This window comes from Chlorocebus sabaeus, chromosome 14, assembly GCF_047675955.1.
Source record: "Chlorocebus sabaeus isolate Y175 chromosome 14, mChlSab1.0.hap1, whole genome shotgun sequence".
Classification (NCBI taxonomy): Eukaryota; Metazoa; Chordata; class Mammalia; order Primates; family Cercopithecidae; genus Chlorocebus; species Chlorocebus sabaeus.
The window spans coordinates 34,517,377-34,532,990 of NC_132917.1; the positions used below are offsets into that span (position 1 = coordinate 34,517,377).

Genomic DNA, 15,614 nt, shown 5'->3' on the forward strand with positions numbered 1-15,614 from the left:
TCCCTCTTTCCCTGTTTTCAAGGTACGTAGTATCTCTTAGCAATTTTTACCCATTTTATGTCAAGATTCATTTTGTTACTGGAAAGGGTCTCAATCCAGACACAAAGAGAGGGTTCTGGGATCTCACACAAGAAATAATTCAGGGTGAGTCCATAGAGTAAAGTGAAAGCAAGATTATTAAGAAGTTAAAGGAGTAAAGAACAGCTACTCCATAGGCAGAGCAGCGGCATGGGCCACTGGTTGCCCATTTTTATGGTTATTTCTTGATTATATGCTAAATAAATGGTGGATTATTTATGAGTTTTCCAGGAAAGGGGTGGGCAATTCCCCGAACTGAGGGTTCCTCCCCTTTTTAGACCCTATAGGGTAACTTCCTGACATTGCCATGGCATTTGTAAATTGTCGTGGCACTGGTGGGAGTGTCTCTTAGCATGCTGATGCATTATAATTAGCATATAATGAGCAGTGAGGATGACCAGAGGTCACTCTTATCACCACCTTGGTCTTGATGGGGTTTAGCCAGCTTCTTTACTACAAACTGTTTTATCAACAAGGTCTTTATGACCTGTATCTTGTGCTGACCTCTTATCTCATCCTGTGACTTAAAATGCCTGACTTACTGGGAATGTAGCCCAGTAGGTCTCAGCCTCATTGTATTAAGCCCCTACTCAAGATGGAGTTGCTCTGGTTCAAATGCCTCTGACAATTTGATAATCAAATGAAGACATTTTGGTTAATTTATGTATACCTAAGTAAATAGGCATTCATTAACTGTAGACTGAAGAAATGACTGAAAAAGAGAAAGACAATAATTATATTTAACATATAAGAGTAAATAGAATGCTCTAGGAACTGTTGTAAGTATGCCACATGTAACAAATAACTTACGTTTCAGTGTAGCCATGTGATACCAGTATTTTTGTAATCTTATTTGTTGTAATTATTTTAGAGTAAAAAAAAAAAAAAAAAAGATACAGAAAAGAGCCATAGAGAGGTTTAGTACAGTCCAAGGTCACCACCATGTATACCAATGGTCCAGCATTTGACGTACCATCTAGGCTTCCTTACAACACAGCGTCTAACAAAACTGTGCTGTCCCAAACCCCCGATAGCAGAACCGTTTCCCTTTATACCAAGAAGGTTGGGAAAGCACCAAAATCTGCATGTGGCATGTGCCTACGCAGACTTCGAGGGGTTCGTGCTGTAAGACCTAAAGTTCTTATGAGATTTTCCGAAACAAAGATACATGACCACACATTGTCCAGACAAAGTAACATGTCGGCAGTGTCTATGGCAGTTCCATGTGTGCTAAATGTTCATGACAGGATCAAGCCTGCTTTCCTTATTGAGGGGCTGAAAATCATTGTGAACGTGTTGAAGGCACAAGTTACAGAGTCAGAAAGTTAAATAAAAAAATGAAACGTTTTTGAGTAATAAAAATGAAAAGACTTTAAAAAATGGTCACCATGGTGACCATCCCCTCACCATGTATAGGGGAGGAAGGATTCTGTCCCAGGTATTCTGACTTGCAATGAAATTAAAGTTAATAAGGAAGTCCCAGCCAGGCACGGTGGCTCACGTCTGTAATCCCAACAGTTTGAGAAACTGAGGCAGGCAGATCACGAGGTCAAAAGTTCGAGACTAGCCTGACCAATATGGTGAAACCCCATCTCTACTAAAAATACAAAAATTAGCCGGGGATGGTGGCACGCACCTGTAATCCCAGCTACTCAGGAGGCTGGAGAATCACTTGAACCCAGGAGGCAAAGGTTGCCAGTGAGCTGAGATCACACCACTGCACTCCAGCCTGGGTGACACACCAAGACTCCATCTCATAAAAAATAAAATAAAATAGGCCGGGTGCGGTGGCTCAAGCCTGTAATCCCAGCACTTTGGGAGGCCGAGACGGGTGGATCACGAGGTCAGGAGATCGAGACCATCCTGGCTAACACGGTGAAACCCCGTCTCTACTAAAAAATACAAAAACCTAGCCAGGTGAGGTGGCGGGCGCCTGCAGTCCCAGCTACTCGGGAGCCTGAGGCAGGAGAATGGCTGTAAACCCGGGAGGCGGAGCTTGCAGTGAGCCGAGATCTGGCCACTGCACTCCAGCCTGGGCGACAGAGTGAGACTCTGTCTCAAAAATAAATAAATAAATAAATAAATAAATAAATAAATAAATAAATAAATAAAATAAGGAAGTCCCAGGAATAGGAATGCTTATGGGGTTTTCCCTTTGTTTAGATTTGTATCTCATGTAAGAAATCTTCAGTCCACATGAAGTAAATTTGTTTAGAAATTTAGCTTGTTTGCTTTGTTTTATTTTCATTTTCTGTTTTGTTTTCGTCTCTATGTTAGTAACTTGAACTCAATTACTTGGAAAAAGGAGAATTTCCAAAGAAGACGCAGCTATAAGAATTATTATTTGCTTAAATAATATTTGTAATATTCATGCAACAAGTATTTATTGAGTATTTCAGGTACTTTTTTTAAGTGTTAGAAATTAACACTGAGCATGGGAAACAGGGGGGCAGAAGGTGCTGGTCAGTGAGGCAGGGACAATACAGGAATAAAGAGAAAGTTCTTAAGAGTGATGGAAAGCCATTGTATAGTTTAAAGCAGGAGGTGACATAATAAATTCATACTTTGGATACATAACTTCTGTGCCAGTGTAGCAGATGCAAAATAGATATAAAAGGTTAAAATTCAGACAATATGGGTGAGAGACATGGGACGTTTCCAAAGTCTGCACTAGTGGAAGGTATGTATATACATGGGGTCATCTTCATGTTTGTAATAGTGGAACATAAATTTTAAATATTGAGAAACATGGCTGTAGAAATTAATTTATTTAACATTGACCATATTCCTATTATATCTTTGGCTCTGTATAGTGTGGTGGAGAAAGAAATATAAAATAATCTAATTTGTCCAAAGGAGCTCAAAGTCTAATTGGGGAAAAGGTATGGAATGAATTATGTAAAATTACACTATACTTGTGTTATTTTGAAAGGGTTATGGCTCAAAAACTTTGAAAATTTCTGAACTGTAGAATTCCATTAGCCTAAGAATCAGTTGTCTCCTCATTTTTTAGAAAAGATGACCTCTAGGATGTGGAATAATCCATAAAGAAAGACTAATGCCGTGTAATGAAACCTCAGGAAATCTCTACGGATCCTCCTTCTAAACAAGTCTCTTCTGTTTGGAGATCTCCATTTTTCTTTTCTGAATTCATTTGATTATTTTTTTCTTTATTTCACTTTTGTGATTCTTATAGTCTCCTGACTATATATGCTCTGAGGTCTCCTCTTTATTCTCTTTTTGTTTCACATTCTACAGGCCATGAGGGCCTGTTATACATCTAGACACACTTTCAGTTTTAGGAGCCCCAATTCAGAGAAAGCCCCAAGACACTGGCTTAATAGTTGGTCAATTTAAATAGCTAAGGAAATAAAATTCAATTGGTTACTGTGGCTTTAAGGTTTTTAAGGTGTTAGGAAGAAAAGCTAATAATGAAAGGGAGAAATATTCCAATATTTAAAGTTCCCAGAAGTCATTCTATGTTAGAAATTCTATGTGTTCATTGTGTGAGTGCACATGCAAACAAACACACACAAAAATATATAAAAGACATAAAAAAAAGTAAAGGAAAAAACAAATTTCTTTATGTCACAATATTCGTAGTCCTCTTTAATGCAAATAAGGTCTGAAATAATAAAAATATTTTAATGGGAAATAAGATTGTGTGCATTATATAAATGAAGCTGCAGCAATGGTTGCAATAGTCTTTTAGGTTTAATTCTTCACGTTCTTCCTTTCAAAAGAATATATAATAGGTTCTCATAATGTTGTAACTTTTATGATATTCTAAAACAAAAGGAGAATTATATGTATTCATTTTTACTTGAGGAGAAACTAATTTAGATATTATATTCTCTAAATTTCAGAAATTGTTGGGGTATTCATAATGATAAGGTAAAACTAAATATCTTTTTTTTGTGTGTGTACATTTTTTTTTTCTTTTGAGACAGTCTTGCTGTGTCTTCTAGGCTGGAGTGCAGTGGCACAATCTTGGCTCACTGCAGCCTCACCTCCAGGTTTCAAGCAATTCTCATGTCTCAGCCTCCAGAGCAGTGAGTAGCTGGGACCACAGGCATGCACCACGACACCTGACTAACTTTTGTGTTTTTAGTAGAGATGGGGTTTCGCCATGTGATCCAGGCTAATCTCAAACTCCTGGCTGAAAGTGCTGGGATTATAGACCCCAGTCACTGTGCCCAGCTTGTATGTATACATTAAGAAAAAAAAACCCAGAAGACTGGCGCACAGACAATCATGGGTGACAGTACACGCAGCAGAATAAGCATCAAATCAGAATGGAAGAAGTTTAAATTCTAACCAGGCTGCAGCACATGGTAGGGGCTAAGAGAAATTGTTTTATCTCAATTGATCTCAGTTTCCCATCTATAAAATGAAAGGCTTAGATTGGTTCATTTCTAAAATTCATTTAAGTAGGAAATCAATTAATTGATCTAAGTAACTAGTTATCAACTATCTGTCATTTACTGTTGCCTTACAAATTGTCTATATCCAGAAATCATTCTAGAATTATTTTATTTATAATATCTTTTTCTGGACACTTTGAGAATTACTGAGGAAGAATTATGTTAACCTGAACTAGGCAGCTGATCTGGAATAAGTTTTAAATCTACTGTTACCAGGACTCTAAAGGTTTAGGATAAGTAGGATCAATGCATATGAAAAAGAGCAGTGAGTCATTTTAATAAGTACTGCTCTTAAGAACATGATTTGCCACTTCAGCTCCAATATACAAAGAGTGTGGAAGTCATCACTTCTGTCATTATAAGAAGCTGAGTAATATAAAAATTCGCAACTTTTTTTAGACTATTGAAGAACTGAGTCATAAGACATGGTCATCTTATAATGGAGAAAGAGGTGAATACTGAAAATCACATCAAAGATCAGTCTAGAAACTCCTAGAGCCATTAACTAGTAGAAATCCATACACAGTAATTTTGATGACTTACTGGAGGCTGAATGTGCAATTAGATTGAAAGTAAGAAACTCCTAGTGTCCTTAGATTGCAAGGGGGATGGGTAGATTTATACTTTTGTTAGTTTTACTTCTGTAATTTCCCCTTTCCCCAAGTTCTCAAAGTAAATAAATATCTTAAAAAATCCCATCCTGTTTTGCCAGAGAGAGGAAAAAGTAACCATTTTGAAATATGCCCATAGTATTATTGAAAAGAAAGGTCTGCTCTCTATGGGAACAAATTTACCAGAAACTTACCTACCTTAAGGAAAGATAATTAAGTTTAGACCCCTCTAGCTTTCTTGTTTCAAAGGAGAAGAATCAAGCTAAGAAACACTTCTGAAAGTCATAGCCCAGGGAAGCAGGCTCACTAAATGTCTGAAATTTAATTATAATGTTATAGAACACTAACCAAAGACAACTCTTTACTGCTACATCAAGAAGGATCCATATAATAATGGTGAATTACAACTAAAAGAGCTGAAAGATACAGATTTAATTTAAGAAGGTGTTAACAGAAAAACTCAAAGGCAACGGGGTAGAAAAAAACAAACAATAAATCAGCGACAAAACCAAGGCTCTAGAGGAAACTGGAGCCTCTACCACCCAGGGCTGGAAGAAACATCAAACAGAGACCAGCTACTAGCCAGTAGGATATAGTTACCTCACACTTAGGATATAGTTACCTCAATTCCTATTACCCAATACATAGGTTCACTTTCAATAAAAAAATCAGAAGTAATACTATAAAACATGAAAAAGCACAGACTGAAGAAACAAAGCAGACATCATAACCAGACCCAGATACTACACAGAGTTCAACTTATCAAATAGATAATTCAAAATAATTATGATTAACATGTTAATGGCCCTAATGGTAAAAGTAGAAAACATGAAAGAACAGTAATGTAAACAGAGAAATAAAAAATATAAGACAAATAAAAATAAAATGCTAAAAATCTGTATCACTATAACAGAAATGAAGAGTTCCTTTGATGTTTTCATCAGTAGATTGAACACAGCTGAGGAATCAGTGAGTTTGACAATATGGCAATGTAAACTTCCCCAGTTGAATTGGAAGGAGAAAAAAGAATTCAAAACATTGAACGGAATATCCAAGAATTGTGAGACAATTAAAATGTGTAATATACATGTGATCTAGTTTGGTTGTGTCTCCACCCACATCTCATCTTGATTTTTAGTTCCCATAAACCCCACATGTTGTGAGAGGGACTCAGTGTGAAGTAATTGAATCATGGGGGTGGTTATCCCCATGCTGTTGTTGTCATGATAGTGAGTGAGTTCTCATGAGATCTGATGGTTTTATTAGAGGCTTCCCTGCTTTGCTCAGTACTTTTCTCTTCTGCCACCACGTAAAGAAGGATATGTTTGCTTCCCCTTCTGCCATGATTGTAAGTTTCCTGAGGCCTCCCCAGCCCTGCAAAACTGAGTCATTTAAGCCTCTTTCTTTTGTAAATTACCCAGTCTTGGGTATTTCTTCATAGCAGCAAGAGAAGAGACTAATACAACATGGAATTTGAATATTAAAAGAAGAAAAATGAAAGAACAGGGAATATTTGAAGTTACAATAGCTAAGTATTTTCCAAAATTATTGAAAGATACCAAAGTATAGATACCACTAAACAAGACAAGAGTAGATTGAATTATTTAAAGTGTTTAAAGAAAAAACCCCAGCAACCTAGAATTCTTTCTATATAGCAAAGTTATTCATGAAAAGTGGTGGTGAAATAAAAACTCTCTAACAAACAAAAACTAAGGGAACCCATCAGTATTAGACTTGCCTTGCAATAAATGTTAAAAAAAAGTTTCTTCAGAGGAAAAGGAAATGACATAGGTCACAAACTCTGATTTATATGAAGAAAGAATGTTAGAGGAAAAAAAGTAAAATAAAATCCTTTATTTTTCATATTCATAATTGGTCAGTGAGATAAAAGTTTGTTAATAATAATGACAACAATCTAATGGTTACAGTTATGGATAAGTGAAATGAATGACAATAATATTATAAGAGATAGAAGGTAAGAACTGGGAATGTTTGTTATAAGGCACTTGTACCATGTATGAAGCAGGGTAGTGTTATTTGAAAGAGAACTTGGGTTAGTTGGAGCCGCATGTTGCAAACACAAGAATAACCACTGAAAAAGTAAAGTAAAAAGGTACAATTGATATTCTAAGCAAGGAGAAAAATTAAATTACATGAAATACTCAATTAAAACCAAAAATAGCAGAAAAAGTGTAAAAGACAAGAAAAGAAACAAAGAACAGAGGCAACACAAAACAATAAACAAGGTAGATATTAATCCAATATCAATAATCACTTTAAATATCAATGGTCTAAATATACCAATTAAAAACCAGAAACTATCAGAGTACATTAACAAAAATCTTGAGGAGAAACTAATTTTGATATTATTTTCTCTAAATTTTAGATACTGAAATACAACAAAAGTAAAAACATAAAAGAAACTAACTTTATATACAAAGATACAGATTAAGAAATAATGGTATATAGAAAGGCTATGCTAACACATGAAAGTGTTAAAGTTGAAGTAGCTATATTAATTTGAGAGAAAACAGATACTAGAGCAAGGAAAATTATCAGGGATAAAGAAGGATATTACTAAATGATAAAGGGGTTTTTTTCTCCAAGAAGACATAAGAATCCTTAATGTGCATGTGCCTAACAACAAAGCCTCAAAATATGTAAGGATATAGTAAAACTCAATGACATCATCAATCAACTGGATCCAATTAACATCTATAGGATATTTTATTCAACAACAGCAGAATACATATTCTTCTCAGGTTCACATGGAACATTAACCAAGGTAAACCACATTCTGGGCCACGAAACACACCTTGACAAACTTTATAGAAATCATACAAAGTATGTAAGACCAAAATGGAATTAAACTAGTGTATTAATCTGTTCTCCCACTGCTATGAAGAAATTTATAAAGGAAATACTGGGTAATTTATAAAGGAAAGAGGTTTAATTGACTCACAGTCCTGCATTGTTGGGGATACCTCAGGAAACTTACAATCATAGTGGAAGGCAAAGAAGCAGCAGGAGCTTTCTTCACAGGGCTGCAGGAGAGACTGAGTGCAAGCAGGGGAAATGCCGGATGCTTTTAAAGCCATCAGATCTCCTGAGGCTCATTTACTATCATAAGAAAAGTGTGGGGGAAACTGCGCCCATGATCCAATTACCTCCATCTGGTCCCATCCTTGACAAGTGGGGAATATAGGGATTACGATTCAAGATGAGATTATGGGTGGGGACACAGCCAAACTATATAATTCAACCCCTGGCCCCTCACAAATCTCATGTCCTCATATTTTAAATCATAATCATGCCTTCACGATAGTTCCCCAAACTCTTAACTCATTCCAGCATTAACCCCAAAGTTTAAGTCCAAAGTCTCATCTGAGACAAGCAATTCCCTTCCAGCTATGAGGCTGTGAAATCGAAAGCAAGTTAGTTACTCTCTAGATACAATGAGGATAACAGGTATTGGGTAAATACATCCATTTCAAATGGGAGAAATTGGTCAAAACCATGGAGCTACGGTCCCCATGCAAGTCTGAAATTCAATGGACCAGTTGTTAAACCTTAAAGTTCCAAAATGATCACCTTTGACTCTATGTCTCACATCCACGTCACACTGATGCAAGAGGTGGGCTCCCATGGCCTTCAGCAGCTCTGCCCAGTCTTTTCCAGGCCGATGGTGCAAGCTGTTGGTAGATATACCATTCTGGGTTCTGCAGGATGGTGGCCCTCTTCATACAGCTCTACTAGGCAGTGCCCCAGGGATGACTCTGTGTGGGGACTCCAACCCCACATTTCCCTTCCACACTGCCCTAGCAGATGTTCTCCATGACAGCTCTGCCTCTGCAGCAAATTTCTGCCTGGGCATCCAGGCATTTCCATATATCCTCTAAAATCTAGGTGGAGGTTCTCAAACCTTAATTCTTGATTTTTGTGCACCCACAGTCTCAACACCAAGTGGAAGCCTCTAGGGCTTGGGGCTTGCACCCTCTGAAGCAATGGCCTGAGCTGTATCTTGGCTCCTTTTAGCTATGGCTGGAGCAGAAGCAACTGAGACACAGGGCACCATGTCCCAAGTCTGCACACAGCACAGGGGCTCTAGGCCCACAAAACCATTTTTCCCTCCTAGGCCTCTAGACCTGTGATGAGAGGGACTGTGGTGAAGGTCTCTGACATGCCCTGGAGACATTTTCCCCATGATCTTAGTGATAAACATTCCATTCCTCATTACTTACACAAATTTCTGTGACTGGCTTGAATATCTCCCCAGAAAATGGGGTTTTCTATTATATCACATTGTCAGGCTGCAAATTTTTCTAACTTTTATGCTCTGCTTCCCCTTGAATACTTAGAAATTTCTTCCTCCAGATACACTAAATCATCTCTCTCAAGTTCAAAGTTACACAGATCTCTAGGGCAAGGGCAAAATGCTACAAGTCTCTTTGCTAAAGCATAGTAAGAGTGACTTTTACCCCAGTCCCCAACAAGTTCCTCATCTCCATCTGAGACCACCTCAGCCTGTACTTCACTGTCATATCACTATCAGCATTTTGGTCAAAACCATTCAACAAGTCTCGAGGAAGTTTCAAACATTCCCATATCTGTCTGTCTTCTGAGCCCTCCAAGTCTCTAGAAAGTTCCAAACTTTTCCACATTTTCCTATCTTCTTTTGAGTCCTTCAAACTGTTCCAACCTCTGTCTGTTACCCAGTTCCAAAATCTCTTCCACAGTTTTGGGTATCCTTATAACAGTGCCCCATTACGTTGGTACTAATTTACTGTATTAGTTCATTCTGACTCTGATATGAAGAAATATCCAAGACTGGGTAATTTATAAAGGAAAGAAGTTTAATTGACTCACAGTTCTGCATGGCCTGGGAGGCCTCAGGAAACTTACAATCATGGTAGAAGGCAAAGGAGAAGCAGGCACCTTCTTCATAGGGCTGCAGGACGGTGTGAGTGCAAGCAGGAAATTCCAGATGCTTATAAAACCATCAGCTCTCCTGTGATTCACTCACTATCATGAGAACAGCATGGGGGAACTGCCTCCATGATCCATTTACCTTCACCTGGCTCCACCCTTGATTATGGGGATTATAATTCAAGATGAGACTTTGGGTGGGGTATAGTCAAATCATATCAACTAGAAATAAAAAACGGAAAGGTTGCTAGAAACCTTCCCTCAAAAGCTTATAGATTAAACAACACACATCTAAGGAAAGTGTGGATTAACAAGTATACATATGTAACAAACCTGCACGTTGTGCACATGTACCCTAGAACTTAAAGTATAATAATAAAAAAAGAAATATTAATAAGCTAAAAAAGAGAAGAGTCTCAAGACTAACTACAAATTGTTTTGAATTAAATACGAATATAGCATATCAGAATGCTTTGGCTAAAGTGAAAGCAAGTAGTGAGAAGAAAATTCATAACAATGAAGACAGAATTTTAAAAGGAATATCTAAAATCAATATGTTTTCACATTGGAAAAACTACCAAAAAGAGCAATTAAGCTTAAAGCAAGCAGAAAAAAAAAATTAGAGCAGTAACAAACGAAACTGAAAACAGGAAAGTAACAGAAAAATAAATAAAACCAATAAAAATGGTTCTTAAAAGTTCAATAAAATTGATAAAACTCTAGCCAGACTAACCAAATACATATACTAAAGTTTACATAGAAAGTGAAAAACACACCATAGCCAACACAGTAATGAAGAAAAACAAAGTTGAGAACTTGAAAGTCTGACTTTATTAAACTTCAAAACTTACTATACAGCTACCATGATCAAGATAGCTTGTTATTGTCAAAAGAATAGATGCATAGATCAGTAGAACAGAAGGAAGAATCCAGGAATTGCCCACAACACATGTAGTCAACTGATCTTTAAAAAGGAGCTAAGGCAATCCAATAAGAGAAAAGTTTGTCTTTTCAAAAAATTGTGCCTGAACAATTGAACAACCACATGTGAAATAAGTCTAGACACACTGACCTCACATCTTCCACAAAAAAATTAACTTAAAATTGATCATATACCTAAATGTAAACCACAAACTATAAAACTTTTTGAGATAACACTGGAGAAAATCTGGGTGACTTTGAGTTTGGCAATAAATTTTTAGGTACAACACCAAAAGCATGGTCTATAAAGAAAAAATTGGTAAGTTGAACCTCATCAAAATTAAAAACTACTTTACAAAAGACCTTTAAGATAACAGAAGGACAAGCCACAGACTGAGAGAGTCTGTTTGCAAAATACATATCTGATAAAGGGCTTGTATCCTAAATATACAATGGACTCTGAAAACTCAACAATAAGAAGACAACCCAATTAAAATATAAACAAAAGATCTGAACAGGCACCTCACCAATAAAGACAAGCAGATGGAAAACAGACTTATGTAAGATTGTCAATGTTATTTGTATTAGGTAATTGTAAATTAAAACAAAAAAGTTTACCATTGCATACCTATTTGACTGGCTAAAATTCAAAAAGTCAACAAAACCAAAGGCTAACAAGGATGTGGGCTAATAGGAAATATATCCATTGTTTGTAATAATACCCAATATCACATCCACTTAGGAAGACTGTGGGCAGTTTCTTACAAAGCTAAATTCAGTCAGACCATAAAACCCAGTAATCATACTCCTAGGTACTTACCCGACCGAGTTAAAAACTTACATCCACACAAAAACCTGCACACCAATGTTTAGAGCAGTTTATTTATAATTGCCAAACACTGGAAGCAACCAAGATGCTGTTCAATAAGTGGATAGATAAAACTGTAGTGCAGACATACAATAGAATAGTATTCAGTGAAAAAAATGAATGAGCCATTAAGCCACGAAAAGACATGGAGGAGCCTTAGATGCATGCTGCAAAGGGAAAGAAGTGATTCTGAAAGGGCTACATACCATATGGTCCTAATTATATAATTTTCTGGAAAAGACAAAACTATAGAGTCAATTTAAAAAAAAGGTCAATAGTTGCCAGAGGTAAGAAAGTCGGAGGAGGTTAGGAAGTATAATATCTCTGTTGGGTGATGAAACTATTTCGTGTAAGTACTCTAGTGGCTGATGCATGAGATTATATACTGATAAACACCTATAGAAATTTACAATGAATGCACCTGAATATATGCAGATTAACTAAAAATCATGTAAGAATTTGAGAAATTCCAGGAAAGATTGCAGACCATGACAAGAGCATCTAACTGTATTAATAATTAAGCATCACTAAAGTTGGTGGAAGAAAAGGTGCTGGCCTAAATTATTTCGCAAAAACAAAGCGCATAAAACTAAAGGAATAAACCAGAAAAAAAACTGCACACAAATATTTTAGTGTGAAGGTCATTTCCCATAGGACTATTGATTAACAATTCTGAAAATGCTATACATGTACACCAGAAATGAAGAATTAAGTTAATGAATGGTGGATGGTGGGAGACAAATTTCTAACTGTTGAAAGAAATTTACATTTCAAGCAGGGGCAAGAGGCTAGAATGATCCATGTTGTTATGGATAAAAGTCGGAGATATCAGTAAGAATTTGTGTTTAACTTAATATAGATACAGATACTTGCAATTATAATATAGTTATTTAAAATGCATATATATTTGGTTTATTATATGCACATATATATTTCTTCAGTCTATAACCATGAGAGTGCCTGAAAGAAAAGAAATGACATCCATGTAGCAATGAGCATACCTAGCATGTAAACAATGGTACCTTAGTGTTATTTTTCGAGAATCCTTGGAGAAATGGCTGCTGTAGGATTAAGGAAGAAAATATGATTCTGAGATGATCCTGGAATATCTTATAGTACCAGAGAGAAAATGCTAAAAAAATTATGAGGTTATGTGAAAAGTGCTCAGGAGCCAATCTTAAGGGCTCCCAATGGCCAAAGCTGGAACAATTTGATCAACCAAATAAACTAAGCAGTATTTGATTATAACTCACAAATGTAAAATAAATATCCCTGAATCCATAGAGATATAAGTAAATGATTGAATAAGTTAATAAATGATAGATAAGAAACGAAACTCCTAAGCACAAGAGTTAAAAATAAATTATGGAGAGCAGGGGGTAGATGGCTAACTAGATGCAGCCAATAAATGCCCCTTCCACTGAAACAAACCAAAATATCCAAAGTATTGAGCAAACTCTTACACTTTGAACATATCTTTTGAGAGAAAACACTGAAGTCGATAGGGAGTGATGTAGATACTGGGGTTGAAGAAGGAAGAAACTGGGAGATCTGCATGGAATCAGCATATGCCAGGACTGGATCCCTATCTTGAACAGATCCTAAGAAAGGGGTTAGTGAAGGTACTCCAGGACATCAGACTCCCACCGTGAACCTCTGGGATTCTAGCTACAAGAGATCCCATGATCCCCATAGACATTTGAATTGGCAAAGGGAATTGCCCAGAGGGTAGGCAAAGGCAGAACTTGAACCTGTGCAGAGCCCAGAATGTTATGTGAGAGCAGCAGCTATGCAAGATGGTCCCCATCCCACAAGGCTTTCTATCTTGTGTTGAGTGACTCTAGCCCCTGCTGACTGCCCAATTAGAAGAGATCAGGACTCTGTTTCCCATGGGACCAGGGCACGTCTAATCTGTGTGTCCCCCTGTCTACTGGCTCCTCCCAGTGACCCTGTCTGACTGCTTCCACAAGAAGGTGCACATAGCAAAGCCTCCACTGCCCTGTCTGAGTGTTTTCTCATGGATGGGGGAAGAATTGGGCCCCCCTACCATGGCTGGTGCTTGACCCCAATGGGCCAGATGACAAAGCCACAGGCCCAGTCCCAACCTCCCAGGGTTTGAGCACACAGTCCAGGGGTATTGAGCTGATATCTGTGGCCTGACCCTGGGCAGGAGAGGAGCCCTCACTCTCAGAATAGTGAGAGAAGTGAGGCACAGTCATGTGGTGGCACAGGAGCTGGGCATCCTTCCCTTTTAAGTCTGGTATGGGAAGGGTGTAGTCTGTTAGCCAGCTAGAGCTTCTGCCCAAGGGAGCTCCATGGCCTGCACATTTAGAACAGTCCAGCAATCTGAGAGCAAAACTAGCTGGTCAGGTCTCTTCCTGGGCCAGACACTAGATAGAGACACAGTTGAGGATGCATGAGCTGGCGATTCCAACAGATATCTTCTGGGCAAAATATTCTGGGCTGTGAGCATCACACAAGTTGCACATGTGTAGCACCACCACACTGCCCAGGGATCTTCAACACTTTACCCACTACATCACCAGACCAGCTACAGACATACCCAATAGCCCACTCTGACTCTGCCAAGCACAGAGTACTATTGGATACCCTGGGAAGTTGCAGGTTTCGTGGTGACATAACCTTTGACTTAGGCTGCCCATAAAAGAAGGGTGGTTGCAGCCCAGCAGGGGCCCCCTTTGAGCTAAGGAAATGCAAGTGTGGTGCAAGTGATAGGATGGGGCTCATCTAAGCCCATGAATGGACATGGTGAGGAGGTAATCTCTCACCACCTCATATTCCCCTCCCCACAGCACTGGGAATGCACTGAAATACAAGAGAATTGCAGCTGAGAGCCCATTGGCTAGCTTTTACTTTTAAGCAACATCTGCAAAAAGCCCCATCCAAGTGACAGCAAATTCAAAAAGATAAAGAAACACGAGCCCTATCAGGTGGGAAAGAAGTAGTGCAAGAACTTTGGCAATTAAAAATCAGAATGTTTCCTTGCCTCCAAAGGATTGCATTAGCTCCCCAGGAATGGATTCCAACCAGATTGAAATGTATGTAATTACAGACTAGAATTCAGAATCTGGAAGGCAAGAAGCTCAATGACATTTAAGAGAAAGTTAGAACCCAATCAAAGAAAGCCAGTAAAAAGATCCAAGAGTTGAAAGGTGACATAGCCACTGAAAGAAAGAGCAAACTGAATTTCTGGAATTAAAACATTTACTACTGGAATGTTGAAATACGTTAGAAACGAAACCTTAACAACAGACTAGACCAAGCTGAGGAAAGAATTTGAGAATTTGGGAGCTCAAAGACCAGTCCTTTCAATTATCCCAGTCAGACAAAAATAAATAAAAATATTTTTTAAAAAATGAACAAACCTTCCAAGAAACATGGGATTATGTAAAAATATCAAACCAACAACTTATTTACATTCTCTGGAGAGAAGGAGAGAGAGAAAGTTGGAAAACATATTTGAGGACATTGTCCATGAAAATTTCCCCAGTCTCATTAGAGGGGTCGACATATAAATTTAAGAAATTCAGAGTACTCTTGCAATATGGTACACAATCTGGCCATCTCCAAGACACATAGTCATCAGACTTTTCAAGGTCAAAAAAAGAAAAAATTTTAACTGCAGGTAGTAGAAAGAGTCAGATCACTTACAAAGAGAACACCATCAGTGTAACAGCAGAATCCTCAGCAGAAACCTTACAAGCCAGAAGAGATTGGAAGCCTATTTTCAGCAGCCTCAAAGAAAATGAATTTCAACCAAGAATT

General features: G+C 37.7%; 1 pseudogene; it reads left to right on the plus strand.

Moving 5' to 3' along the window:
• The first annotated feature begins 1,030 nt into the window (after positions 1–1,030).
• Positions 1,031–1,407, plus strand: LOC103220501 (large ribosomal subunit protein eL34-like; annotated as a pseudogene).
• The last annotated feature ends 14,207 nt before the right edge of the window (positions 1,408–15,614 follow it).